Genomic DNA, 22988 nt, shown 5'->3' on the forward strand with positions numbered 1-22988 from the left:
GGGGTAAAAAAAATTGTTGGTGTCTTGATCGCTCAATTGCAGAATTTGTGACAAAAGGAAAAGAAAAGCAGTCATAGTTTGACATGTATCCTAGGTTTTTATTCTATTCTGTTTTGTTTGAGGAAGATTTCAAAGGATTCAAGCAGGATCCCAAGAATAATAACAGGATGGGGGAAGTCAACCTAAAAGGGATATGAAGGCCTTAAGATGAATTTTTATTTTCTAAAGAGACTTAAATGGATGCACAGAGACCTTAAAAGATGAGCAAAAAGATGGAAGCCAGTGAAGGTAATGAATGCTATCCAAAAGTTTGTACTGTCCCATAATAGCATGAAGAACATTTAAGCTTAGAAAGAAATGAGGCTGGCAAGGAAAGTTAAGGGAAACAAAAATAATTAAGGGATATTGGTAAGAAGAGAATAAGAGCACAGCAAAGTGTGATGACCTATTGATAATAGAAGATGGAAAAAAATCATGTGTTATTCATTTTGGTTTTTTCACCAAAAATAATTTTTTTATTGAATAAAAAAGAGATGAAACAAAAATTAGTGGGGAGTTATTAAAAGAGCACCTAGTTGTCCTGGATGAGTTAAAGTTCCAAACATATGATCAGTGTGCTCAAATTCTGTAGTAATGGTAGATGAAATATCATGAAGAATAGGAGAGAGATCTCAGAATAAGAGTAGTAGAATTATCTTGATTTTTGAAAAAGGGAAGAGAGTGGAAGGTGAGTTATGTGTCAGCCACTGGAATTAACTTTCCAAAAGCAGCTCATACCAAAGACGAATCTCATTTTTTTTTTTTTTTGGACAGGATTACCCCAGACTCAGAGGAACACTATATATGTTGTTCTTTTAAATTTTAGAAAACCATTGGATAAAGTCCCATCAGCCTTTCCTATAGACAAGAAGAAAATATGTCAGCTATATCATTACAGCTAGCTGGATTTGAAAGTGGTTGAACAGACAAATGAAATGAGTAGTTATTAACAGTTTGAAGGGAATATTCTAGAGATCAGTACTTGACCTGTGCTAACACTTTTATCAGTGCCTTCTATAAAAGCATAAAAGACATGCTTTTCAAATTCTTTAGATGACACAAAGTTGGGAAAGATAGACAGCTAATACAGAAGACAGAGTCAGGAATGAAAAACAATTTTGACAGACTAGAAAAATAAGTTGAATTTTACAAAAACATAATAATAGAAATAAATGGCAAATCTTAGACTAAAAATCATTGTCAATAAATTAGACATGGTCGAAAAAGCAAATTTCTGAAAAGATCTCAGAGTTTCAGTGGACTACATGTTTAATATGGGTCAAATGATTTGATATCTCATTGAAAATAATTAATGTGATCATAGACTCTATACAGGGAGCTATAGTGCATGGGATTAGGAAGGTGGTAACCCTATTGTACTTATTCCTGGTTAGGACCTTTCTGGAGCATTGTGTGCAATTCTGCTGATAATATTTTAAGAATCTCTTTGATAAGGAGAGTGTTCAAAGGATGTGAGATCAACCAAAAGTATGGTGGGCCTCATTATTATGCATTATGAGAATCAGTTGAAGGAGCTAAGGATGTTTAGAATGGAGAAGAAACATTTTCAAGGGGGCAATGAGCAATTTTCATGCGCTTGAAGTGTTGGCATTTCCAAAAAATGAATATACATGTTTTGCTTGGATCCAGAGGAAAAAGTTGGAACAGTGGTTGGGAATTATAAAGAGGTAAGTTTAGGATTGACATAAGGAAATGTTTCTAATAATTAGAATTTTCTAAATGTAAAATGGTCTACCTCAAGTGATTTCTCCCTCACTGCAAGTTTAAAAGCAAAGAGAGTAGAACCATTTGTTTGAGATGTGGCAGAGCAGATTATTGTCTGAGAATGGGTTGAGTTAGATGGCCTCTGAAGGTGGTACCAACTCTGAGATTCTATGACTCTTAAATTCTATGTGACACTCCAACCAAAATGTTAGGCAATCATGTGAGAGTATCTCCAGCCAGATTTGAGTCTCCAATTCACTAGTTAGATTCATCTCTCCAATTCTACATAGACATGAGGTATAACCATGAATAAATATTTTCCTCCTCCTGGAGGAAAATAATTATTTGATAGTTTCAAACTACGAAATTCAGAAAAAATTATTGCTATTGGAAGTAAAACAATATTTTTCCAAACTGTCCCAACTCTCAATATTTCACATTAAATATAGTAACCAGAGGCAAAGGCAAACAAAAAATTAATTTCAAGGATGATAGATAAAAACCATTTGGATAATTCTCTTTAAAAAATGACCACCACTTGCAACAGCCAATAATTACCTTCTGTCAGTCATTATCTAAACCCTGCAAGGTGAAAGTGCTTACTAAACTCTAAAATCCACTGTTTAAAATAATTCTAATTTGACAATTATTATTTCCCTAAATCTTTGTATGATACTAACATTTGCTTTCTTTGTTAACATCAACTGCAAAGTATGCTACACAAAAATTTTTAACTTATCTAATTAATCTAAATTAATACATTCCATATAAAAGAGCCTTGGTTTCTACTACACATTTATAAGACTTATTCTGCCTTTTAATGAATTTGATGTTTGCAAAGTGTGGAGTTGTTTATTTCTGTGAGCCATAATACCAAAAAATAACTAAATTAATCTTAAAATTTACATAAAGAAAGATTCTGTCGTGTTTTTTCTACAGGTCATCTTTTAAAAATGTATTAGAAGTGTTAGGCATCTCATTCAATTTAAATGGGACTTATACAGGTAAAAGACTGATAAAAGCTCATGGGAAAAGCTCCTTACAGGTATGACAGTGTATAATAATTATGAGACTAGTCTCTCTAAGGCTCATGGAACTTTGTTGTATTTTTATTTTGTTCTGGAAATTCTTTGGCATTCACAAAACTGAACCAACTGGGAAGGGAGATGAAGGATCTCGATGTTCTTCTGATCCATCAGAAGACACCATCTGTTACCCATCTGCACCACAAAGTGTATGTGATTAACTTCAGAATATAGTATGATCTCATGACCACAGATACCATGTTGTATTTCATCTAAATTTTTGATAACTCGTCTGCTTAGAGGGCATGAATGAATGACATTGTGTCCTTTCTTCTTCTCTATTCCTTTTATATAGTAAACAAAAACTGCAGAGATAAAGCCAAATAATTGACAGAAGATAAGATGAAATCTTGTGTATTCTGGTTATATGAGTAATATTTGTGGAAGAGAAAGCAAAATGCACCACTGTTACACAGGAGGAAACAGGTCAATGAAATACATCTTTAAAAAAACAATGTTCATAAGCTTAAACAGAATACCCAGAGATGTCTGTGATGAAGCAACAAAATCTCTTGGCAAAAAAAAATAGTAAGTTATCAGTATAAAAAAATCCATACTATTGAATTTGCCAGTGACTGATGACTTGCATGGAAGACCACAGTTAAAAATGATTGCTGAAATAAAATGAGGAGATAAAAAGGGAATACAGTAATAATGCAGAAAATGGTTTGGATTTACAGAATCAATGTCATTAGAAGAAGGATAAAAGAGAAAAAGAAAGTCTCATACAAAACTAGTGCTACAAAATACAAGCTGATATGATGGTTCATGAAATAGAAAAATCAATTTAAATATGTCTATTTGAGGAGGGAAATATTTAAGCAATGCTTACTGAAAGCATGGTTCAGAACTTGAAAAGGACAGTAAGATGTGAACAGAGGAAAATAAATCTGGCTTTCTAGGAAGAATTCCAAAGACAAATGGTTACAATAGAATGATGAGTAAAAAAGAGTTGAAGGAAAATATACCATGTTAGAATAAAAACATTGTTAAAAAATAGCCCTGGGGCTCTTTCTGATGGTACCCAAAGATGAAGGTCTTATTCACCCATTGAATGGGCAACATGCAAAAGAGTCAGGTGGGGAAGGATCTTTTCTGCCTTCCCCTTCAGGCCCTGTAACTTTAAGAAATGGTCTTGAGGTTCTGGTCAATGTATCTTTTTCAATTCTATGAATAAGTTGTGGAATCCCAGACTTGGCAATCGTGATGACTTTGGAGCTAGAATTCTAGAATAGAGAGAGCTGGCTTGAGAAACCCAGGAGATCATTATACTTTGAATTTTGTGGACCATGCTATATCTATATAGGAACCAAATTAAACTGTGAACCTAATTCCCTTCCCCATGCACAGAAACTGAGGTGGCTTAGGTGGTACTACACCTAAGGTGCAGTACTACAACTGAGATGGTACGACATATAGTTTTTTTTTTTGAGGGGATGGGGGTGGCAAGGGTAGGAAAAGAAGGAGGAATGTTTGTCTGCTCTTGATATAACTTTAAATTAAATATTCCTTTGTAAAAACTAAAAAAATAGTAAATAAATAAAAATAAATAGGACCATGGGCTAAATAAAGAAAAAAGGCAGAATAATGCAAATCTTATGGTACAATAAAGGTTATTCAGGCAAAATTTTCAGTAAAGCTTTCCTGAGCATTTTCCAAAAATATACTTCTTTAAAATGTTACAACTCCTTCCAGTATGCACAAGATCTTAGAATACCAGTTACTATTGTTAAAATACCTACTAATAACTTAGTCCTTAAAAGTCTTCAGCTAGAAAGGTATTAATATGCCTAATTAAGAAGCAGGTTGGTATAGTATAGGAGCTTTAACTTATTTTGTGTCAAGGGCCCTATGGCTATCTGACAAAGACAAAATCCTTTATCAAAATAATGTTTTTAAAATTCAAATAAAAGAAATAGAATTGCAAAGGAAATGAGTTCTAATGAAATAATTATAAAAGTAGGTAAAAAAGTTCACAAACATCAGGTTAAGAACACCTGAGAAGATAAAAGACTAGATGAGAAGTAAAAACTTAAATCTGAATTCTGCCTCTGCTACTTAATAGTTATATTGAGCAAACCATCTTATTTCCCTGAGCCTCACTTTTCCTCTTCTATAAAATAATATTGATGCTACCCATCTCACAGCATTGTTTTGAGGAAAGTGCTTTGGGAAGATTAAAAAATGATATCCTGTAAGAACTCTTGGGCATTCATTGCATCAGAGACAAGCGAAAGGTGAAAAGATTAAAGGAAATCCCATAGCCCAAGTGAAGCAGAATAGGGTTTAGAACTCAGTAGCCTCTTATTCCCTAGTCTGAGTACCTTTCACTACACTATAGTGATTTATCCATACACAAGAGATGAATACATTTACCATTTATGTTAATAGGCCTTTGAGATCCAGAATAGTGGAATCCCTCACTAGGAAATCACTAACACGGGGAAACATGTTTTTAAATAATGCTATTTGGTAACATCAGGTAATATTTCACTTTAGAAAGTAGCTTATTTTCCCCAGCCAATAAACTTGGTTAATTTTTCTAACCCAATATAAAAACAATATAAAGAAGAGGTAAATGGTTTCATTAAGCAGCACTATTTGGCACACGCCAGGAGGATATCTGAAAAATTCCAAAGCAATATCCCATTGTAAATAATATAGGAATTTTTATATCTGAGAGGAATGATACTGGTCTTCAGAGACACCATGGCCTAATGGAAGAATCACTGGATTCAGAGAGGAAAAATAGGAGTTTTCATTCTGGCTCTGAAATTCATTAGCCATGTAACTTGTAGATATGTCACCTAACTTCCCCTAAGGTTCAGTTTCCTCCTTTATAAAGTGGGATACCTAGCACACTGGATTCTTGTCAGGTTAACACTTTAGAAATCTTAAGTTGTTATATAAATGTGACTTATTATTCTCATGGAGTTCTAATGTCACATTTTACTGATGAAGCAACTAATATGACCTAAGAACTGAAATGACTTGGGATTACTGTGTGGTTGGTAGATGGCTGCACTGTGCATTGAAGCAGCTTGGGAAGGATCACTTCTTTTATTTCCTCTTTCTGCCAATTGATAATACTTGGCAGAAGGTGTGATATTGATTCATTAGCTCCTGTCTGTATAAGTATTATTATAATGCCAATATCTGAGAAGGTCTGTCAAAGTCAGAAGGCAGCTGCAAGTGAACTTCTGGGACATTCACATAATATTCCCATAGAGGATCATTCAAAAAAGAATCAAGGGTAACTTCTTTAGAGCAGGACACGAACTCCATTTAATGAGCAGCTGCAGAAATGACTGGTTCCTGACCACAAGGATGAAACACAGTCACCACACATGTAAAATATAATCAGGCAGGGGACTGAAGTTGGGAGACTTGGGGGTGGGGCGAGGATCTACAGGCAGCTTTGCAGTTCACCCTCAAGGATGCCCCACATTTGGTGATTAGCAACAGTTAATGCTCTGTAAATGACTGGGGACACACCTTCCTTATTCATATAAATTTACCAAATATTATGTCACGTAGATTTAGATTATATATCTTGCTGCTTCTATTTCTAAATCAAAACTTGGGAGGCTATTGAATCTGAAAATATTGATGCTAGAAATAAGAAATGCGAGTAAGCAATAATAGATTTGAGACCCTATTATCATATCATACTTTCCATAAAATCATAGTATTATAGACTTGCTAGAACCGTCAGGAGTTATGTAATTAACACCTCTCCCCTCATTTTAAAGACAATGAAACTGAAGACAAAGATAATACATTTCTTTTGTGTTTTGTGTTTCTAAAAAGGTAGCAGTAAAATCACAAAATAGTGGCTAAAAGAACATTTCTCATACAAAATTTAAAAAATAAAGTTCTACTAATATTTTGACTTTTCCAGTTTTCACCTCTCATATGAATCTAAGGAGATCTGGCCTACTGGGTTTGCGGACTGTGCCTTTGTCACCTAGGGGAAACTATTATCTACTTCTCTTGCTTACCAAAAAAGTTTGCCCTTCCCCATTTCCCACTAGCTCCTATAAGAATTAAGTGAATAAGGATCCTGTTTATTTTGACAAAAGACTTAATTAAGCAGATAATAAAAAAGGAAGATTTGCTACAGAAGATCTACATGGTTGCTTCATGAAGTGATAATTGAAAATTAGCTGCAGTTTGGCTTATCAGATGAACAGAAGTATACCTTAAATCCTTTCTTCCTCATAACTCTTCCCACAGTAGAGCTGAAAAAAATTTTTTGTGACCACCACTCTCCAACTCTCCTTCAATTTAACATCATTAGGTACTTTGAAATGCTGAACACGTTTCCTTCTATTTTGCAGTCTTGATAGAAAAGTAACTTCTGATAAATATTAGAATAGTAAAATGTCTCAAATGCTGCTGGGATCTGAATCATAATCACAGTAATGAGTTCAGCCAATTCCAAGGATTAACAAGATAGGTATAGAAAAAATCTATTTCTCTATGAAGGCAGTAGTCATAAGAAAACACTGATATACCGGAAGCAGCTAGTCCACAGATGGTCCATAGTTACTCTATGTTCTGGTGTAGAAGTGAGTGATGATAAGGGGTCTTCTGTGCTTCACTGAGATGGATTTGATTCTTAAAGCACTAGAGAAAGGGTTATGGCACATTGGGTGGACTTAAAAACAATTTACAGGAATATACTAAGAAGTGCTTTCCAGGAATTTGGGAGCAGGGGTAAGGAAGTGGCAGCAATCTAGGAGAATGGTAAAAAGATCGCAAAAGGACTTGTCCCCTTACTAAGGAGCTCAGAATACCATTGATGAAGTGAAGTCTAGGCAGTTTGTCCCCTTCAGACAATTCATAGCCACCTGGCTTCTTTTATTTTTTAAATTTAATTTTTAAAATGTATTTATTTTTCATTCCATATTCTCCTCCTCCCTCTACTTCCCACTGAGAAGGTAAGAAATATAGCATCTATTTTCCGTATGAAGTCATGCAAAACATATTTCTGCATTAACCATGTTTTGGGAGAAAAAAGTAAGAAATTAAAGGAAAAAAATTCATCAATCTGCAGTCCATCAATTCTTTATCTGGAGGTAAACAGTATTTTTCATCATGATTCATTTGGAGTTGTGGTATTGATCAAAGGTACTGAGTCTTTGACAGCTGATTATCTTTACAGTATTACTGTTACTGTACACATTGTTCTTAAGGTTGTTTTCACTTCTCTGGGCATGAGTTCATATAAGTCTTCTAAGTTTTTCGGAAGCCATTCCCTTCATCACTTCTTACAGCACATTAATTCTATTATATCATATAACTTTCTTCAGTCATACCCCAATTGATGGACATCCCCTCAATTTACAATTCTTTGCCATCACAAAAAGAGTTTCTAAAAATATTTTTGTATATATCCTTTTCCTTTTATCTCCTTGGGGCATAGACCTAGTAGAGGTATTGTTGGGTCAAAGAGTATGCACAGTTTTATAGTCCTTTGGGTATAATTCCAAATTGTTTTCCAGAATGATTGGTCTAGTTCACAGTTCCACCAACAGTGCATTAGCGTATTTATTTTCACACATTCTATCCCATACTGGTCATTTTTCTTTTCTACCATCTTAGCTAATCAAATGAGTATGAAGTGAAAACTCAGAGTTGTTTTCGTTTGCATTTCTCTAATTATTAATGGTTTATAGCATTTTATATGATTATTTAGAGCTTTATGTTCCTTTGAAAAGTGTCTGTTTATATCCTTTGACCATTTAACGGTTGGCAAATGGCTCTTATTTTTAGAAATTTGAATTGGTTCCCTGTATATCTGAGAACTTAGTTCTTTATCAGTGAAACTTATAAATAATTTCCTAGTTTCCTACCTTTCACCTAATTTTGGCTACACTGGTTTTATTTGAGCAAAATCTTTTTTTTTTTTTTTTTTTTTGGAGGGATGAATGGTTCTGGTCTGACTTTATTAGAAGTTTAAGAACTGGATGAGTCTGCAATGGCAGAAGAAGTAGGCTGGAGAAGATTCAAATGGGGCTAACTCAAAGGGGAGAGTAGACATGGGATGAGAGGAATAGGGGGAAAGGGGGAGAGGAGAGGCAGGATGAGGTCTAGACTCAAAGGGGGATATAAAGCAGAAAACTAGTAGCAAAGGGCTCAAAAAGGAGCTTCCCAGGAAGTGTGAGGGGCCATCTGGGCACATTCCAGTTGCTTGTAGGTGACAAACATCACTATATTTCAGGATTCTAAATGGAGGAAGGAAGGCATGAACCCTTTGTAGAAGGTTAAGGGCCCCCCCCCCACCTTCAGAAGCATGGTGAGGACACTGTGGCCAGCACTGGTATACTAGCCTGGGGCAGAGTTCATGTATCTCATCCTGACCACGTCCACAGGGGAAAGTACCTTCACCGCATCTGTGGGTTGAGCTGCAGCCACTGCCAGTGTTCTTGTGCTGCAGTTTGCCAGGAGGTGGCTCCCAATGCCTGAATGCTTATATCCCTTGGTATAGAACTGCTTGACAGAGTCATAGAGGCCAATGCAGACAGAGGCAAAACTCATTAGGCACTGCAACTCAGCTCCAAGCCTGTTGCGCAGGCTTCCATGTTCCTCAGTCTTCACCATGAAGAGAGTGGTGCCTATGGCACCTTGATACCAAGCAGTGGTAGAGAAAGCTCAGATAGCCCCATGGCTCTCTCCTAAAATCTGCTGCCAGACTTCCAGAGGGAAGGTGATGAGGTCAGTGATGGAGAAAGCAGTGCCAGCCCCAAGGAACCTTATAGTGACTGTTAGGGGCACATCCGTAGGCTTAAATCCAACCATGATGCAGTACTGGCCTTCTGCTACTTCCCAGGAGGCAAAGAAGAAATAGAAAGATAGCCTCCACTGATGGAGCAAGAAGAGATAGGGGAACTCCACCAGAGCCCTGATATGGAGGGTCTCAGGATGATGACACTTTAATCTACCTTTAAACATCTCTCACTCTTCAAAGTTGCTCACCACAACCTTGACCCACTTTCCTTGATTTTCCATGGGAAGTTGTTGGAAAAATGACCACCCAATGATCATACTATGTGCCTGGGACCACAGAGGAAAACAGGAGGAGACAACAAGAGGCATGAGGCATCCAGTGGGCTGGAAGGGTTGTCTAGCTGTCTCTGCCCTGGGTTGCTAAAAGGTCTCAGCCTTAGAGTAGGTTGATGCCCACACTAAGCCAATTTCTTTCTTACTTTAATGTAATTGAAATTATCCATTTTCCTACCTCTAGATCTATCTCTTTTTGGTCTTATATTACTTTCATATCCATATGCCCAACAGATAATTTTTCCATGCCCTCTTAATTAGCTTATGATATCAACCATTATGTGTAAATCAGATACCCATTTTGACCTTGCCTTGGAATTTAGTGTGAAATATTGGTCTATACCAAGTTTCTGCCAGATTACTTTCCAGTTTTCCCAGTACTTTTTTGACAAGAAAAGTGAGTTCTTGTCTTAGAAGCTGAAATCTTTGGGTTTATGAAATGCTGATTTACTCTTCTTATTTGATTTTGTATATTGTATATATGATCTATTCAATTTATTAAATACTATTTTTCTAGTACTAAATTATTTTGAGAGTTATGACTTTGTAATATAATTTGAGATTTGATACTGCTAGGCCACCTTTCTTCATAATTTTTCCATTGATTCACTTGGTATTCTTGAGTTTTTTGTTTCATTCCTCCAGTCCAGTTGCATGTTTTTTTTCCCTAAGTCTACAAAGTAATTCTTTGGCAATTTGATTGGCACATAAGTGAATAAGAAAATTAATTTTGGTAGTATTGTATTTTTTATTACCTTGGCCTAGCCTCAGCTTTATTATGTGACCAGTGTTTTGTAATTATGATCATATACTTCCTGTATGTCTTGGCAAGTATCTTATAGTCTGAAGTTATTTTAAATGGAATTTCTCTTCTCATCTCTCTCAGTTGGGTGTTGTTGGTAATATGCAGAAATAATGATGATTTGGGGGGACTTATTTTTTATCCTGAAACTTTTCTAAAGTTGGTAATTGTTTTTTTTAATTATTTTAATTGAATCTCTAGGGTTCTCTAAGTAAATCTTTGTATCATCCACAGAAAAATGATGGTTTTTATTCCTCATTGCCTATGCTTATTTCTTCAATTTCTTTTTCTTGTCTTATGGCTGTACATAGCATTTCTAGTACAATATTGAATGATAATGGATTATGATAATGGACATCTTGACTTCACCCCTGATATTATTGGAAAGGTTTCTAATTCATCCCCATTATAGATAAGGCTTGCTCTTGGTTTTAGATACTACTTATTTTTTAAGGAAAGCTCTATTTATTTCTATGCTTTCTAGTGTTTTCAATAGGATTAGGGGATTGTATTTTGTCAAAAGATTTATTCTGCATTTTTTCATAAAATCACTTCTATTGGTCGTGTTATCAATATGGTCAATTATGCTTATATTTTTCCTAATATTGAATCAGACATGCATTCTTGGTATAAATCCAACCTATTCATACTGTATGATCTTTGTGACAAATCACTGCAATGTCCTTGCCAGTATTTTATTTGTTTGGTTTTTTTTTTTTTTTGCATCAATATTCATTAGAATGATTGGTTTCTAATTTTCTTTCTCTTTTCCATCTCCCAGATTTAGGCATAAAAACCATATTTGTGTCATAGAAGGAATCTGGTAGGATCCCATCTTTACCTATTTTAAAAACTGTTTATATAGTATTAGAATTAATTTATTCTTTAAATTTTTAGAAGAATTAAATTGCAAATCCATCTATTCCTAGGGATTTTTTTCCTTAGGGGAAAAAGATAGGGATATTTAACTATTCTGCATCTTTTCTTAGTCTGGTCAGTTTATATGTTTGTGAGCATTCATTCATTTCATTTAGATTGTCACTTTTGTAAGAATATGCTTAGGCAAAAATTGATACTAATTGCTTTAATTTCATCTCCATCGGTTATTCACGTACCCTTTTCATTTTTGATACTGATAATTTTATTTTATTCTTTCTTTTTAAAAAAATCAAAATAGCTATTTATCTATTTTATTGAGGCTTTCATAAAACCAACTCCTCATTTTATCTGTTATTTCATTTTTTTTAAACTTTGGGGGCAGTCAGGTGGTGGCATGGATAGAGCACATAGCTTCCAGTCAGGAAAACCTGAGTTCAGTTATGGTCTCAGACACTTACTAGCTCTGAGAAATTGGGCAACTTGCTTAACATCTGCTTGCCTCAATTACCTCATCTGTAAAATGGAGAAAATAATAGCACATACCTCAAAAGGATGTTGTAAGAATCAAATGAGGTAATAATTATAAAGAACTTAGCACAATGTCTGGTACATAGTGAGTACTATATAATATTATGTGTTTATTAAAATAATAATAATTGTTATTACTTTCAATTTTATTAATTTCTTCTTTTATTTTTGGGCTTTCAGTTCTGATTTTTATTTAATTTCCTGAAGGAGAAAAAATGTCCATATGAAATTTCTATCTCAAAATATCTCCCTTATGGTAACAGTAGAGGGGCTTTGAGCTTTCTGTACTATAGATCTTGGATACTTGAATAAAACCAGATGCCCTGCATTCTGTACTGCAGAGATTATTTAAATAAACTCATAGTTGCTGCCAATGACATTTTCCAGTCCTGACTTCTGCAAGATAATGAAAAGTACTAGATAATTTCAGTTTATCCTAAGTCTACAACTGGAAACATTTACATGACATAGAATAGATAAATCTTATCTTTAAAGCTCACTAAGTTGTATTATTTTATTTTTAAAATTGTGATGTCCTTTGTCTTTACATAGTAGTCATTTCCAATCCCAATTCCAAAGTAAACTTTCTATTATTAAAAAAAGAGAAAAAAATCATATGATGTGCCCGATAGTATATACACTATTCTCTCATAATTATCCTCTGACACAAAGGAGAATGTATGTTTCACTTTCTCTTTTTGTGGAACTTCATTGGTTTTAAAAGTACTCAGAGAGCAACTTTATCTAATTTATTTTCTTGCTTACATTATTATAATTTATTGTGTATATTTCTCTGCTTATATTGTTTTGAATAGGCTTATGTAAATTTTCCAACATTTCTCTAAATTTTCATTTCTTACTTAATTATATGCCATTATATTGACAGTAGGGAAAAGTATTGAAACTGGATTTGTAACTTCATTGATATTATAAGCTTCCAGATGAGGGAACTCCCTTGGCTATGCAACATAGGCATAGGGCTTTGTTTAGGATACTAAAAGTTCAAAGATTTACTTAGGCTCACAAGGTCAGTATATGTCAGAGGTACGGCTTGAACCTATCTCTATGTGTGTGTATATATAAAATGCATGTAATATATACACACACACATATATATGTGTATTATATATATTGTATATATATATTCCTATTTATAAATCAACTAATTAATAAACCACATGGTCGCTCTAGATTTTTACTCTTTTATTCAATCATTTTATTATTAGTAGGCACTCATTTCAATTCTTGGTCTTTACTACCACAAAGAGTAATGCTATAGATATTTTGGTACAAATTAGACCTTTTATTCTTTTTTTTTTATGTCTTCAGCATATGACTAACAAAAGGAATTAAAATTTAAATACTTCTGAATAATTTCAAATTAAAATCCCTACTCTGTAACTCTACTAAAGGAGCATCAATGTCCCTCTCTTCTAATAACTTTTCTAACATTATTGATTCTCATTTTTTTGAATTTTTGACAATTTCAATGGAGTAAAGTGAAATCTCAGGCTAGTAGTAATTTGGAGCTTGTTTCCATGCAGTCAATTATAATTGCAAATATTCTTTCAAAAACTATTTGTTGAGGTTGTTTGGCTACTCAGTGGATTTGTCATTCTTTATGTTAAGCATTTCTATCTATCCACTCTTTATTTTTTTATCTGTGATCTATGTTGGAAATATTTTTCCAATAACTCCTTTTAATGTCATATTCATGCAAATAGCCTTTGTTTTTATGTAGTCTAAACTGTCTTGGATTTTCATCTCCTCTAATGCTTCTTTAGTTAAATATGCTTTTCCTAGCTGCATACTTATAGTGATACAAAGACACACACACACATACACACACACACACAGAGGATTATTTTGATGTGTGATGTGAAGTTTTGATCTAAACTTAATTTTTACCAAGTTTTTTTTTTTACATTTTTATAACATAAAAAATCATTTGAATAAAAGCACAACAAACCAGAAAATATATAGCTTGAAAGAGAAAATATAAAGAAGTCAGGATTATTGCAAGGTATTAGAAAGTTAACTTTATTATCTTTGATTCCAATTCCATCATTTTCCTTCCTTTCATTATATTTCAACCAAATGTTTATCTACTTCTCTACTGTATACTGCATTGAAATGAAACCTCTGAAGGAAATGAAATGCAGAGCTGACAATGGCTGTCAATGAGGCAACCTAAAGATTCATTATGGATGACACTGTTTTCAAAATTAGGGAGATAAATGACATATTTCTATACACTCTCATTCTAGAAAAGGCATCATTTGCATTATGACTTCACTAGGTTCCCTAGTGCTGTGATTGGAGGGTATATCTTAGTAGTACACTTTAATAGATCTTGGTACATGGAAATACATCTGAACATACTAGAAATTCACATTTCATACCTTTCAAATCATTCTTTCTCTCCATAAAATAATGACGAAATACCTTTTCTACACTTATTTTGCTGAACATTACCATAACAATATCTCATTTATTAAGTTCATCAGTTCAACCAGTAATTATCCCAAAGTAAGGGATAACTAACATATTATAAAGGTGCCTGATTATAATTTGTTGCTGAACAAATGAATTACATTAGCCCTGGTATTTCCATCTAAATAATATAGCTAATACTAGGGGGAAATGGGAGTTATGCTACCTGTTGTGCACTCAGGACAGATGTTATAAATATTTTCATGTTTTAAATAAAAGTTTTACTTACATGAATTACCAGATTCAACAGTAGTCTATTTTTTTTCTCAAAATAGGTCTGCTAATTTAATACATCTCTAAAGATCAATTAGTTATTTTTTTTCCCAACAAGAACCCTTCTAAGCCAAGTCCCCTGTTTAGATTTGTCACATTCCTAGTTAGAATGCAGGTAACAAAACCTAAACAAGTTTATACTAAAGTTACCAGACTGTTTCAGTCAGTACTTGCCGCATAAGAAATAGGCAGGGAAACAAGAACACTTTGACAGGAACCACTATTAGAACACTAAACAAAACTCAAATGTTTCTTTAAGTGCAGTAAATCATAATCTGGTAGCCTATAAGAAATTTGCCACTAGTGCTTCCTGTGAACGAAAACTATATTACATTTAAAACAATGGCTCAATTAGTGGATTCCTCTGGGTGCCTTTTCCAGGGCTCTCATCTAGCCTTATGACTTAAATCTAACTGCAAATGCATTGACTGAAAATCATTCTAGTAAGGAGGCAATTCAAGGTTCTAAAGGGAAATTACTTGCTTTAGATTTATCGTAGCTAAATTACAACAACAACAACAAGAATCCCCCATATTTGGCAAAGTTATCAGTATCTCTCTGAAAGTCACTATGCATAAGCATGGGGTTTAAATTACCTTCTCATCCCCAATGATCAAATTTATATTTTGTCTAGTCCCATTTGGTTTGAGTTGAGATGTTCACAAAATTCATACTAAGCACTTTTTCACTGTTAAAATGTTCACTTAAAACAAAAATGTTCTTCTCCTGAAAGAATGAGAAACAGAATAATTCACCTTTCTATTTTTCAGAGTTGTGTTCTAATTCCTGGAAGTAAGCAGCTGATAATTCAAAGCATGTGGTTTGACAGTGTGGTTTCCTTGGATTTCTCAAATGGTAAGAAGGCACCTTAATGGTTCCCAAAGTATAGGCAATGAAAACACAATTAGACTTTCTTCTTTGAATCAGCTGGGTATCTCAAATTCAAAAGATCCCAAACGTAGCAACCTTCCCTATCCACCTTCCCTCCAAACCCAGCTCTCTTGTCAACTTCCCTATTTCTTTCAAGGGTGCTACCAATATGCCAGTCATCCAGGTTGCCAACCTTAGCGTAATTCTAGACTCTAAATACCCATTTTGAATCCAATGATAAATGTTTCATACTGTCATTTCTCCTTAAAGAAAATGAGTGTGTCATTGGATAGAGGACTAACCCTAGAGTTAAGGAAGATCTGAGTTCAAATTTGACCCAAGACACTTGAATGCTGTTTGAGGCAGAGCTCTCTTGCCTCTACTTTCTCAACTGTAAAGTGGGGATAATAATAAGACCCACCTTACAGGATTGTTGAGAGAATCACGGGATAGTATTTTTAATAGTGCTTAGCCCAGTGTGTTACACATGGTAGTAGTCACTATATAAATGCTCATTTCCTTGCCTTCTTCCTCCCCATTCCTCCCCAATATCTTAGTGCTGTCCCTCATCTCATTCCTTCGGACCTACTACAATAGTCTTCATATTGATCTCTTATTACATACTGATGTCACTCCTGTACTCAATAAACTGATAGCTTCCTTTAAATTCTATTATCAAGTATAAAAGCCTTTGTTTGTCACTTAAAGTTCTTCCCCTTCCTACTTTTCAGCTTCTCTAAATATGCCACGAAGGGCAGCTAGGTGGCTCAGAGCACTGGAGTTAGGAAGATCTGAGCTGAAATCTGACCTCAGATACTTGTTGCGTGAGTCTTACTTATTAGCCAATTAACTAGCTGGACAAGTCACTTAACCTTGTTTGCCTCAGCTTCCTCATCTGTAAAATGTTGGAGCTGGAGAAGGAAATGGCAAATCTCTCAGTATCTTTGCCAAGAAAACTCCAAATGGGGTCATGAAGAGTTGGATATGACTGAAATAACTGAACAACCAAGATACTGAACCATACTGGACTCCTTGCTAATCCTAATGGAATAACACTCAGTTTCTCATCTCTGTGCCTTTGAATTGTTTGTTTGTCATGACTGGAATCCTCTCTCTTTTTACTTTCCCTTAATGGAATCTCTGGCTTCCTATAAGATTCAGCTCAAACATCACATTTCACAAGAGGTTTTTCTTGATTCTCCCAGGTAACAGATAAGCCTTACCCTGGTGGTAGGGCAGCCAGGTGGTGCAGTTAATAGAATGCTGGGCCTGGACTCAGGAAGACTCCAGTTCAAATCCGGCTTCTGACACCTCCTAGCTGTGTGACTGAGGGCAAATCATTTAACCCTGTTTGCCTCAATTTCCTCACCTGTGAAAGGCAAACATCTCCAGTATATTTGCCAAGAAAACCCCAAAAGGGCACAACTGAAACAACTAAACAACAACAGTGGCTGCCCATCCATTTAGTCAATATACATGGATATAATAACTTAACTACTTATTTATATATTTTCTCCCCATCAGAATATAAGCTCCCTCAGGGTAGGTATCATTTTTGCTTGGCTTTTCATCCCTAGGACTTAATACCTTGTGCAGAATACAGTAAGTGTTTAATAAGTGTTTGCTGACTGATCTTGGAGATTCTCTTCGTGGTATTTACACTTTATAACTGAAAGAAGAAAAACACAAACTGCTGAGCATAAAGACTTGTAAATATGGTGAAGGAAAAAAAAAACAACTCAATATGACAGCAATGATATTGCCCAGAATTTACATAATTTTTTAAGGTTTGCAAAGGACTTTGTAAATATCATTTTATTTTGTCCTCCCAACAACCTTGGAAAAGTAGGTATTATTATTATTATCTCCATTTTTATAGATGAGGGAACTGAGGCTGACAGAGGTTATGACTGTTTTTCAACGTCACAATGTCTGAGCTGAATTCAAACTCAGATTCTTTTAAAACTCTGGACTAGATTGTTTTTGTTTATTCAGGTAAACAATGAGATATTGAAGATATCTGGATGCTATTCCATAAAACTTCCCTATCTTGGTTAAAAGGAGTTGCTTGACCAAAAAGAATAGTTTTTATTACAGAAATCCATGACTTTCCTAGAGTTTACTGGGATCTAAATCAAAGAGTATTTTATAATGGTAATAGATCCCCCCCCCAAAAAAAAAAATTAAAGAATTATGTAAGCAGCACAGACGACTTGTCATTAATCTTACTGAACACTGAGCATTAAAGGGCATTTTTCTTTTCTGTTCAGGAAGTAAAACTGAAGAATAATTTCTGAGTTTTCACATAGCTAATTACTAGAGATTGGATTATCAAAGAGAAGTATGTGAAAGCTGTTGCCCATAAAGCATTTGAACTTTTCTGAAGTAGTGCAAATTACCTTCTTATATTGGGCTTAACCCAATAACATTTACATATCTTTTCAAGGAAATGCCAGTTGAAGAATAAGATTATCTATTTTAGCCATATATAGTAATGTTCTTTTTGGGGAAAAGTGTATAGAAGAGGAATTTTTCTTAACCATATTTGCCTCTTCAATAACACCACCTTACTTTAATACTAACCAAAAAGACGTAAATATTTGATTGCTTAACATATCCTCTGAGGGCTCAGAAATTGGATGACACAATGAGGAATCACCAGCTTCTCTTCAGCTTTTTTTCATATTCTTCTTCTTGTACTTCATGGTCCAGTCAAAATTATATATTCTCTGAACCCAAAAATATTTATCATAAGGTTCTACCAGAGCCAGAACTGAGTGAGATGGCAAGCAAAGTAGGATCTTTTGCTGTTTTTGTTTTAGTATAATCAAGTGCCTCTGATTGAATAACTTGATTAAAGAAGATCTTTGCCACCCATTAATGGGCCTGGGGGAAGACCCACACCTTTTGCGAATGAAGCACTGGTTCTCAAGGAGTATGATGTCTTCTGGTTCTAAAAAAGTGTATAAAGACTCTGAAGTGTGGTTTTACTTTGGGGCTTAGTTTTCAGAATAAGCTTTGTGTGACAGATGAGACTCTGGGAAGCCAGTAAGCAATACACCAGCTTTGAAAACTCAGATGCTGGTGCTTCCCTCTCTGGTAACTACGTATGTATGGTCAGGCAGTTGCATCTGTCTGTTGATTTGTGATGTATGTATTGCTTAGTGGCAGACAGTTTGGAAGTGTTATCTGTTGATTTAGATTTCTCTGTATTTTCTCTGAAGTTCAGGGTGTTGACTTTTTCCCCTGAACTAAATGAATGATACATGTCCTGGATTAAAGTGATTGTTGATGCCTCAAAAGTTACCTTTCCTTTTATAAATGTAAATCTAAGAACCTGTGGTAGCAGGCTCCCCTGTGTATGTCAGGATGCTTACTGTTATACTAGGGCAATGAAACCAGGACTTTTTGCCATTTACTGAAATACAGAGGTCACTTTTTCATCCAGCAGAAGATCAGAGACCATTGATCTAGTTCCCTCAATTTTCCTAACAGCCAGTGAAACATAAGCATGGTCCTTTTCTTTTTTCTAACTGCTGTCTCCTATGGGTAGGGTTTCCTCCTTTTAGATTTAACTTACTTTTCTCTGAATAACTTTAGACTATTTTCCACAATTCTCAGTACGAGTGACATTTTTTTTGAAAATCCATTTACATAAATATCTTACAGCAAATATATTTGGAGGAAAAGCTTCAGCAAACTTAAATTACAATAGTCATTTACATCTATAAAACAGGTACCTCTCCAGAAGATTCCTCAGAAAGTTTATAGTCCCATTCATGCAATCCCCTAGCCTTAACAGGGATGCCTTTGAAGGAAACCAGCCCTGAGAGGAGAGACTTTTAAGGTGCCAAATCTATTACCATTACAAAATACTCTTTGATTTAGATCCCAGCAAGCTCTAGGAAAGTCATGGATTTCTGTAAAAAAAACTACTCTTTTTGGTCAAGCAACTCCTTTTAACCAAGATAGGGAAGTTTTATGGAATAGCATCCAAATATCTTCAATAGCTTTCAGTATCTGGAAGATGAAGCAAACGACCTCCACCAAATGAAGGGTGGGATAAAGGGATAGAAACCCAAGAGAGCTGAGAATGTGGAGTCTTAAACTGAGGTACCTATCCTCTCTTTTGCCATAGATCCCTTGGCACTTTCCCCATGTCTTGTAGTTGTACAGTCAGTAAGTCAACAAACATTTATTAAACTCCATGAGCCAGGAACTGTGCTAAGCACTGGGTAGAAAAATGGCTTTGCCCTCAGGGAACTTGAAAGATAAGATGCCATCAGCTGTGAGCCTAGGAGATATATTCAGTGATCTCTTGGCCACACTAGAGAGCCAAGCCCTCCTCCTATCTACTCAGTCCCTGCATATTTTTGTAGCATGCCATAATTAAAGAAGAATGACTCCTTTGCTTCTGGTTCTCTCTCCTTAGGGCGGGGAGCAAAAGAGAATTGAGGATTGTTGAGGGTCATCATCTTGCTGCAAATACATAGGCTGAACTGTCTGGGAGTGATGGCCACCCCTCCCCTAACATGGCTGCACCCACTCAGGAGTGTCTCATAAGAAAGCACACATGGGACAAAGTAGATGAAAGAATATCTAGACAACTTCCTGTATTTTAGGTGGATTTTTGCACCAAAATCAGGCCAGTCCTGCTCTCTTCTAACAAATAGTTGGTTCCCAGCCCCTCCCAAGCTTCTTTCCTCTTATTCTAGGCACCAGAATATTTAATTGTAGCTCCATGTCTTGTCTTCCTTTCTGCTTTTTAAATTTATACCCACCAGTTCATGCCCAATTGAATGGTTATTTCCTCTATGAATTTTCCCTTCATATTATTCTCAAGTCTTTTCAATCAGTCTTTATATAGCACTTAGCTTTTCTTCTTCAACACAAGTACCGTGAGGTTTAACTATCTGAACAAGTGTCATTCAATGAGACTATAAACTTCTTGAGAGCAAGGAATGTGCCTTATCTAGACCCTATATCATCCCCAGCACCCTGTTATGGGCTCTGCTCTATGTAGGTCCTTAATACTCATTTGTTGATTGAATGGATACATGGCTGAATGAAGGAAAGAAGATCTTTATGCTACCTAAATTTAGGAACAACTATTTTACAAACATCAAGTATAGTTTAAAATATACATGCTTCTGGAGTCTTGAATAAGCCAGTATCAGTCATTTGCCTCCAGAAATTCTCTCAATTTGCCTTGGATGGGCTTAAGAAACATCATCTGCGGATGATGCTTTAGTTCTCAATTAGCAAAACTTCCGAGATAATAAATCAGAGGTTTCCAAGAAGAGGCTTCCCGGACAGATTTTTGCTCTTTCCATTTTAATCGTAACAATAATAAAGAAAGCACTCATAACTGTCTTTCATGACATATTTCCCTGGAGGCTAAAAACTTTGATTAATATGATTCATTCATACCCTAAAAATTCAATGAACATGGTAGAAGCTGAAAATATGGTTTCTCTTTTATGGATGAGAGCAATGAGGTTTAGACAGGTTAGCCAAAGTTTAAAAGTCATAGCAGAGCTTATGAATAAAACCCATTTCTCTGTGCCCTTATGACTGATATTGTATTTCATTTCATTACTTCCAGTCCTGAACCCTAGTAACTGTCACTTCAGAGAGGAATCCAAAAGTGAGCAATAGCTAACATTTGTCTAGTTTTTTTAATATTATTTAAAAAAACAAAAATTTCCACCCTGAGCACTTGGTAAAATTTAAAGTGATCCATAAATGTGAGTTATTATGATCATTATCTAATACTATGTTCACAGTAGTAGAAATGATGAGTGCAGCTCTCCAAATATTTCATAATATTTAAAGAATCTGAGCTGATGTCAATAAAATAGGTCAAGATTCCAGGGTCATTTCATTTTATCCATGCTGGCATATATAATAGTAGAAGTAAAACTGACTGAGAAGTCAGTTTTACTTGTGATATTTAAGATGCCATTACTTTTCTGGATCTTCTGACCTGCTAGTGTCTCCTCCTCTAAATAATCTGAATTTATGTGTATATTCTATACATAAATGTATATGTTATATGCATATGTGAAGATATGAACATATGCAAATATTGACAATAAATAGATTGATAGAAAGATAATTGATGGATAGATAGTTAGATAGGTTGTCTTAAATACTTTCTCCCCTAAGAGAACATAAGTTCTCTGAGATCTAGAACTCTTTGTCTTTGTGGCCCCAAATTCCAGCACAGTGCCTGGCACATAGTAGGCTTAACATAAATACTTGTTGGTTGGTAGATTGTTTGAGATATTTAAAATACTAAGTGTGGCTTTGATTTTGTTACATTTTTGTAGTAGGTTTGTGACAAAAGAGTAATAAATAATTATTATAAGAAGCTGCTAAAAATTACCACAGATTTTGTCACTTCTGACTAGAATTTTCCATATTATTACACAATTCAGTGAACTTGGACTTTGGTTAAAACAGAGAACCTAAAATATCTACATTCAGATGCTGGCTCTACTACTTAAAACCTTTGAACTTGGGCAAGTTAATTAACAAATCTGGCATTCACTTTTTTCATTTATAAAATGAGGTTGTGGTGGGTAACTGAACTAGATGATCTTAAAGTTCCATCTAGCTCTATTTGGTCACTAAGTTCTGTTTACTTATCATTTATCATTATTGTCATTCATATCCATCCCTTCGTACTTGAACTATCTGATTGTAGATTCTCTACTTCCTCAAATTATCCATTTGTCTTCCTAACCTATTCTCATCATAATATTTGCCTCCTTAAAACCACTGAGAGTCTCCCTCTATGTCATTCACCCACTCAAAACCACTGAATGGCTCACTGTTTTCCATTATCTAAACTCTTTATGACTTAAAAATCTCCTATAAATCAGCCTCATTATGTAACCTATTCCCCACTCCTCCTCAGTTTCCTCCTTTGATTATACTTAAACTGGTCTGTTCATGACCCATGAGTACACCATAAATCTTCATTTAGGATTTATGACCTTCTTCTTCCTATTTCCCCCTGTATAAAATAATTTACAGTTTTATGGAATATAAGAAATAAATTCCATTTATTCTAAACAAAACCTGAAAGAGAATGCCTTTTTTTTTTACCCCCCTCCCTGACTTTGTGCCCTCTCTCAATAATAATGCTGCTTCTACTGGAAGACCTCCAAAGTTGAGGGTTCTTTAGTTCCTAACATAATCTATCCAATTTCTGGAAAGCTCTG

General features: G+C 34.9%; 1 protein-coding gene and 1 pseudogene across 3 annotated transcripts in view; both read right to left on the minus strand.

Annotated features, from left to right (window-relative positions):
- Nucleotides 1–22988, minus strand: part of SEMA5A (semaphorin 5A) — a 660701-nt gene that overhangs the window by 160495 nt on the left and 477218 nt on the right. The window lies entirely within an intron of this gene.
- On the minus strand, nucleotides 8907–9901 carry LOC140501607 (dicarboxylate carrier SLC25A8 pseudogene; annotated as a pseudogene).

This window comes from Notamacropus eugenii, chromosome 4, assembly GCF_028372415.1.
Source record: "Notamacropus eugenii isolate mMacEug1 chromosome 4, mMacEug1.pri_v2, whole genome shotgun sequence".
NCBI lineage: Eukaryota > Metazoa > Chordata > Mammalia > Diprotodontia > Macropodidae > Notamacropus > Notamacropus eugenii.